Source organism: Tiliqua scincoides, chromosome 3 (genome assembly GCF_035046505.1).
Source record: "Tiliqua scincoides isolate rTilSci1 chromosome 3, rTilSci1.hap2, whole genome shotgun sequence".
NCBI lineage: Eukaryota > Metazoa > Chordata > Lepidosauria > Squamata > Scincidae > Tiliqua > Tiliqua scincoides.
Genome location: NC_089823.1, coordinates 18,749,467 through 18,757,604, shown reverse-complemented (window position 1 = coordinate 18,757,604; position 8,138 = coordinate 18,749,467). Strand labels below are relative to the sequence as shown.

At 47.1% G+C, this 8,138-nt stretch overlaps 1 pseudogene; it reads right to left on the bottom strand.

The window, feature by feature from the left end:
* Window positions 1-2,708: 2,708 nt before the first annotated feature.
* LOC136647138 (5S ribosomal RNA) lies at window positions 2,709-2,825 on the bottom strand (annotated as a pseudogene).
* Window positions 2,826-8,138: the final 5,313 nt, after the last annotated feature.

Genomic DNA, 8,138 nt, shown 5'->3' with positions numbered 1-8,138 from the left:
GTACCAGTTGAGGAACAGACAGCAAAAGAAAGCTGGAGCAGGAAAACATGTATGGATTTGTTAATGAATCAGTAGGAAAATCATTGAGCCCACATACAATAAACAGCAGACTCGTTAATGTAACAAAAGAATCTATAGTATAATGATACAAAAATAATGATTGGTTATTCATCTTCACAATATGGTATCTGGATGATGATAAGTCAAACTCCAGAGCAGTTTTGTATATTCTGCATTTTTCTACTTAATTGATGGCACTATCCTATCCAGCCCTTGTGCAGAGTGCACACTTCACTAGCGCAGACTGCTTCAAACATGCTGAAAAGTACATTATGACATTGCACCAGTTAGTCATTCGGGAGCCTTTCTGCCAATGCTGGTACAAGGAGAAACACTCGCTGCAGCAGGTAAGCTCTGCCCTAACCAGCACAGGGGAGAGGGAAAGGCAAGGCTGGGGTGTAACAGGGCAGGGAGAGGACAGCAATGGCGGCAGGGGCTGGGTGGATTGGGCCCAGGGGGGCAGGATCAGCACCTCCAGCGTGCGCCATATCCTATCCTGCTTCCTGGGCCTAATCCACTGCCACAGATCAACTTGGACTTGTGCTAGCAATGTCACTGGTATAGATCTCTGAGTTGACCCATTGCACAAGTTGGAGCTTACCCTGAGGCAAGGTGACAACTGTCTCCTTACCTTGAAGAGACTTTCAGTCTGATACATCCATGCAGGGACCCTAAGTTAGGATTGGGCTGTGAGTCTCAAAAATCACACCAGGTGGTTAGTGAACTAGGTACTGACTCTACTTCCTGTATTCTGTACTTTCACTTCCCTGACTGCCAATTTTGGTATATACCTTAATCGTGATGGAGAAACATGTCTGATGTATGTCGGACCAACATGCATTGGAGGTGGGAGGCTGGGAGAAGCACAGTAGCAGCAAGTTCTGCCCCCAACCTATGCATGTGCATTTCACCATCAGAAAAGAGCCTATGTACATACAGGTGTCCACATGTAGGTTGTCTTCAGACACGGGGTGTGCCTGACCCTGTGATGCTGTCTCCCAAATTTATTCTATGCAAACTGAATGTCTGTAAAGGCCATGAAAGAGGATTCATAAACTGAATTACAGTACCCTAACTGGATATCTTTGGACTCTCTTTGATAACAAGAGACTGTTATTTTGGTATAATTCATACAATATTTGTATAATCAAACTGTGACAGCTGTTGGGTGTCCATGCTTTGTTCAGCTGATTGCTTGCTAATCGCCGGGCACAATGGGCTGATCTTTCCAGAATGGGAGCTAATGACTAGACTGAAAATATTTCCTCTATTTGACTATTGACCTGCAGGATAGAATCTGAGACCAGTGCTTTGAAGGACATATGTGGGGGAGGGCAAAGACTGGGACAGGTAGCAGGCAGTTTTCGTGGGAGTTGGTTAAAACTGAAACATCCTTGGGCGAGGGCTGGTGTGACCTTGGACCAGTGTTTTCAGCCTTTTTTCATCTTACAGCATACTAAAAAGGCACAAAATATTTCAGGGCATATCATCTGCTTTTTGACAAGGCACACCATGGCTCCAATGGCCCTCATAATAAATTAACCCCCCCCCCCTTCCAACTCTTGCAGCACACCTGTGGACCATTCGTGGCACATCAGTGTGCCGACAGCACAGTGGTTGAAAATCACTGCCTTGAACACTGCCATCACGGCTGCCTCAGTTGTGGCACACTCGAAGAAGAATTAAAGGCCCACACCCTGCTTCTCATGCAGTTTCCACAAACAAAGAACTGTAGATTATTTAATGGGACCCCACGAGCAAAGGATTTGCTTTCATTTCATTTCTTTAAATTAAATAAATTAAACTTTATTGCTTTCATTTCATTTAAATTTTCATTTAAAGAAGGAGTGCCTTCATTTAAAGAAACTGGACAAGGAACATGGCAAGGAGGCGGATGGAAGGTGTTATCTCAATAAAGCAATGTAATGGGCAGTCCGATCCAATGCCAGGGGCCTAATCCAATGCCAGGGCAGCACCAGCGGCCCCAGCCACTGCCCAGGCAATGGTGTTCACAAATGTGCTGTAAGGCACATTATGCCATTCGGGCAACATGCGGCACTGGCAGAGACTCCAGTGTCAGTCAACACTGGGCCTCTGTGCCAGAGGGATGGTGATGAGGAGTGTGGGCAGTAAGTCTCCTGCTGAGCAGTGGGAAGGCATTTTCAGGTGGGGAAGGGTGGGAGCATGTGGGGAAGGGGCAAACTGGGTGGAGGAAGGCAGGCCAGTTGGGGATTTAGGCCCAAGAGGGGGGCGAGGATTGCAGCAGAGGCTGCTTCTGAATCGTATCCCCCTCCTGAGCCTTGAGATCTGACAAAGGTCACCTTGGTTCTGCACCAGCTAAATATGTGGTGCAGCTCCAAGTAGACCATCAGGACCACCAGGGCTCTACACAGGATAAGGGAATTGAAGTTCCCTTACGCCAAGGAGACCTCTGGCTCCTTCCCCAGCTCTGCAAAATACAGTGGCAACTGTTTGGGTACTGCTGTGCCATAGTACGGAGGCCGGTGATAGAATTGGGCCCTTAGTTGCCAACATGGTGATTGCTGTGTGCATAGTGGCTGTGGTATGTTGGAAACAATGAAAATCTCTTTCAGAGGAATTGGAAATTTTATGGTTGGCAACCTTCAGTCTCGAAAGACTATGGTATAAGCCTACAGCACCCGGTATTCCCAGGCGGTCTCCCATCCAAGTACTAACCAGGCCTGACCTTGCTTAGCTTCCGAGATCAGATGAGATCGGGCATGTGCAGGTAAATTGCAGCAGTTAGTATTGATGAGAAAAAATTAACTTCTTAGCAGAAGCTTTGGGATAATCTGAAACCTCAGTCAATGGCAGTTGAAAAATCATTTTTGATCTATTGAAATAAAGGCAATCCTTGCGTGGCTATGAGACAGGAAATTCTGGCTGATGTTGTCAAAACTTGAAACATCTTGAAACTCTGTAAGGGTAGTGGAATTACAAAAAAAACATGGTGATTGTTTATTGTCTCTCTGAATTGCATTTTATTTTGAATGTGTTACATTGAATTAACTTTGAACTTAACTTGAGTGAGCAAAGGGTCAGCTACCAGGAGGGTGGAGGAAGGAGCTTGTGATTGGGAACACCTGTATCTGGACTCTGGACTGACGATTGGCTCCTTTCTCCCTGCAGGTAACCTGCTTAAGCCTCTGGCTTGCCAGAGGCGCGAGCCTTTGGCGCGTACCGAAGGGCTCTTGGCCCATGGCTCTTAGCCCGGGGCTCATGCCCAGAAGACCAAGGCTCTCTTCCTGGTTGGCGGACAGAAGCAGCGGTCAGATTATTCCTCCCCTTCTGTTGAAGGCAGGGGAGAGAGGAGCAACTGAAATCTTTAGGGCAGCACAGTCTTTTTTCCAGCAGAGGACTGGCCTGTGAGACACCCAGTGCTAGGCTTGCCTTGTTTTTACCTTTTTATAAGCAGTTCTGCTGGGTGTTTCTCTCTGTACAGGCCAGTCTCAGAAGGTGAGCCTCGCCACATGTGTTTCTTTTTAGGAGGGAGCTCAGGGGAAGGGAGGCGTGCCACTATCAAGAGAGTGATGGGCCAGGGGAGATATGGCGGTGGGGGTCGGATAGGCCGTTACAGGAGAAGGAGAGTTCATCTCTTCTTCTGGTCCTTCCCCCAATTCTCGGATGCCTGGTGGTCTTGGCAGTGAGTCCCTGGATCTGAAGCTGCTGCTTTTGAATGCCAGGTCGGTGAATAACAAAACCTGCATCATCCTGGATTTAATCCTGGATGAGAAAGCCGACCTGGTATGTATTACAGAGACCTGGTTGGACATGGCGGGAGGAGTTAGTCTCTCCGAACTTTGTCTACCAGGTTTCCAGGTGTTGCAGCAGCCAAGATTGCAGGGACGGGGAGGGGGAGTTGCAATGGTCTATCGTGAGTCCATCTCCCTTGCCAGGTGCCCTGTCCAGCAGTTGGCTGGGTTCGAGGGCCTGCATGTTGTCTTGAGAGGACTGGACCAGATTGGGATTCTGTTGGTGTACCGCCCACCCTGCTGCCCAACACTCTTCCTGCCTGAGCTGGCCGGGGTGATCTCAGGGGTGGCAATGGAGGCCCCCCGCCTACTAGTGCTGGGGGACTTCAATGTTCATGCCAAGGCCCCTGCAGTAGGTGCAGCTCAGGATTTCATGGCTGCCATGACAACCATGGGCCTGTCCCAGAAGATCTTAGCCCCAACACATACTGCAGGACACGTGCTGGACCTGATGTTTACAGCTGGGCATGGGGGCAGTGACCTGGATGTAGAGGAGATCAAGATCACTCCGTTGTCATGGACAGATCACTTCCTGGTAAGGTTTAGGCTTGTTGCGACTTCCTACCTCCGCAGAGGCGGGGGACTGTTTTTTATGGTCCGCCCCCGGAGGCTAATGGATCCTGAAGGTTTCCTGAGGGCTCTGGGGGATTTCCCCACTGCCAAGACTGGCGTCTCATCTGAGGCCCTGGTTGACCTCTGGAATGGGGAAATGACCAGGGCAGTGGATGAGATTGCTCCGGAGCGACCTCTGCCACGTCACAGACTTGGAGCGGCTCCTTGGTTCACTGAGGAGCTGCGAATGATGAAGCGGCAGGGCAGGCGTCTAGAGCGATGGTGGCAGAAAACTCAGGATGAATCCGATCGGACACAGAGTAGAGCTCATTGTAGAGCCTATTCCGTGGCGGTGGTAGCAGCAAAGAGATCGTTCTTCTCTGCTACCATTGCGTCTGCGGACAACCGTCTGGCAGAGCTATTCCGTGTGGTGTGGGGCCTCCTCCATCAGGCCCCTTCAGTAGACCAGGAGGAATACATGGTCAGCTGCTGTGACGTGTTTGCACAACATCAGACTGGCAGAATGGGCAGCAAAATGGCAGATGCGCTTCAATGTCAGTAAGTGTAAAGTCATGCACGTTGGGGCAAAAAATCAAAACTTTAGATATAGGCTGATGGGTTCTGAGCTGTCTGTGACAGATCAGGAGAGAGATCTTGGGGTGGTGGTGGACAGGTCGATGAAAGTGTCGACCCAATGTGCGGTGGCAGTGAAGAAGGCCAATTCTATGCTTGGGATCATTAGGAAGGGTATTGAGAACAAAACGGCTAGTATTATAATGCCGTTGTACAAATCGATGGTAAGGCCACACCTGGAGTATTGTGTCCAGTTCTGGTCGCCGCATCTCAAAAAAGACATAGCGGAAATGGAAAAGGTGCAAAAGAGAACGACTAAGATGATTACGGGGCTGGGGCACCTTCCTTATGAGGAAAGGCTATGGCGTTTAGGCCTCTTCAGCCTAGAAAAGAGACGCCTGAGGGGGGACATGATTGAGACATACAAAATTATGCAGGGGATGGACAGAGTGGATAGGGAGATGCTCTTTATACTCTCACATAATACCAGAACCAGGGGACATCCACTAAAATTGAGTGTTGGGCGGGTTAGGACAGACAAAAGAAAATATTTCTTTACTCAGCGTGTGGTCGGTCTGTGGAACTCCTTGCCACAGGATGTGGTGATGGCGTCTAGCCTAGACGCCTTTAAAAGGGGATTGGACAAGTTCTGGAGGAAAAATCCATTACGGGTTACAAGCCATGATGTGTATGTGCAACCTCCTGATTTTAGAAATGGGCTATGTCAGAATGCCAGATGCAAGGGAGGGCACCAGGATGAGGTCTCTTGTTATCTGGTGTGCTCCCTGGGGCATTTGGTGGGCCGCTGTGAGATACGGGAAGCTGGACTAGATGGGCCTATGGCCTGATCCAGTGGGGCTGTTCTTATGTTCTTATGTTCTTAACATTTTGCAGATAAAATTGATCATATTCGACACAACTTGGATGCCACATTGACAATGTCTGACGATGTCCCCTTGGCAACTGCTTGTCCAGTGTTGTGGGATTCTTTTCAGCTTGTACAGCCTGAGGATGTGGACAGACTCCTTTGGAGTGTGAGGCCATCTGCCTGCCTGCTTAACCCTTGCCCAGCTTGGCTGATAAGAGCTGCCCGGGGTGGACTGGCTGAGTGGACAGGGAGGGTGGTCAACTCTTCCTTGATGGAGGGGACGTTACCACTCGCTTTAAAACGGGCAGTGGTCCGCCCCCTCCTGAAGAAGCCCTCCCTGGATTCCACTGCATTAGATAACTACCAGCCAGTCTCCAACATCCCATTTCTGGGCAAGGTAATTGAGCGGGTGGTGGCGCCCCAACTCCAGAGGGTCTTGGATGAAGTGGATTATCTGGATCCTTTTCAATCCGGTTTCAGGCCAAGCTTTGGGATGGAAACTGCCTTGGTCGCCTTGGTGGATGACCTATGCCGGGGACTGGACAGGGGGAGTGCATCCCTGTTGGTCCTGCTGGACCTCTCAGCGGCTTTCGATACCCTCAACCATGGTATCCTTCTGGGCCGATTGGCTGAGTTGGGAATTGGAGGCACTGTTTTGCAGTGGTTCCGCTCCTACTTGGAGGATTGGTCCCAGATGGTGTTGCTGGGAGATGCCTGTTCAACACCCTGGCCCTTGAGTATGGGCCAGGGTATCTTAGAGATTGCCTACTCCCGTACAATCCGGCTCGTCCTCTTAGGTCATCAGAGAAGGCCTTTTTGTAAGTGCCGCTGCCTAGGGAGGTACGTGGGGCGGCGGCAAGAAACAGGGCCTTCTCAGTAGTGGCACCAATGCTATGGAACTCCCTTCTCCTTGACTTAAGAATGGCTCCCTCTCTTGAGACTTTTCGGCGAGGCCTGAAGAGCCTTCTGTTTAAACAAGCCTTCTGAGTTCTCAGCCTTTTTAACATCTTTTATTATTTTTTACAGGCCTGATTCTTTTATGATTTGCTGTTGCTCTATGCTCTTTTTACCTGACTATTTTTTATCTGACTGCTGTTTTTATGATATGTGTTGATATGTTTTTATTTGTTTTAAATTATGTTTTTAATCTGTTTTAAAGTTTATTATTATTATTATTATTATTATTATTATTATTATTATTATTATTATTATTATTATTATTATTATTATTAACTTAACCCTATCCCCCATTCCCTCTCCTGAAGAGTTAGGATTACTGCTTTCTGAAAAGGTTTAAATGGGCACCAACAGCAGTTAGATCAGGCTGGAGACTGGCTTCTATAGGATCCACTGGACACATAATTCTCCATCTTGCTTCAAGCACTGATGAACCCTAGCTGGACAGGGACATTACATTAATTGGTTTTCTCTTTATTATGGAAGAAGCTTCCTTTTTCTCCTGGCTTTTGTCTATCAAATGGGTACCCCATTTTGCCCTTGGGTTATTTTTCCATTTCCTAGATTTCCGTACTTAACCGGCATTCATTTCCATGCTTGTTTTACACACTGCAGCATCACTGGAATCATGTAACAATTTAGGAACAGCTTAATAAAATATGTACAGTTTATTTTCTATGGCCATGTTGCTAATTTATAAGGGTACGTTAGATTTAATGGAAAACCCAACAGCATGTTGCATTAATGAAGCTTGATTTACTATAATTTTTATTTCCAGATTTGGAGGTTTGTGAACTATGTGAAGATACAATGTAGGCACTTTTTCAAACTAGGACTAAGGAGACATCATTCTTTTTCCAACCGTATTTGCCTGTTCTAGAAGGGGAAAGGTGAAAACCAACTGTTCTTTAGACTTCAGTGCACACAACTATTTTCTCCTTTGGAAAGTATGCAAGGAAAGTTCATTTATTTGTAAGAAGAGACAGAGCTATTCTAAAGATCTCTTAGCAGCTGGGCTTTTTTAGCTCACAAAAAAAGATGATGGAAAGGAGATCATGATAAAGGTTCATAAAATCATAAATGATGTAGAGAGTCTGAATAGGATTGTGTTATTCATTCTCTCTCAATATAACAATTTAGGGTCAAAGACCAAAATTAACAGCAGATGGTTATGACTAAAGGAAAAAAAAAACAAACCCGTATTTCTTCACTGCATGTATAATTGATCCAAATACCTCATTGCCCCAGGTTGTTGCCATGGCCACAAGAATAAATAGCATTGACAATTTGACGCATATAAGAAAGAGCAGTATTTCTATGGCTATTAAAGGTAAAAGGGAAACTTGTATGCCAAA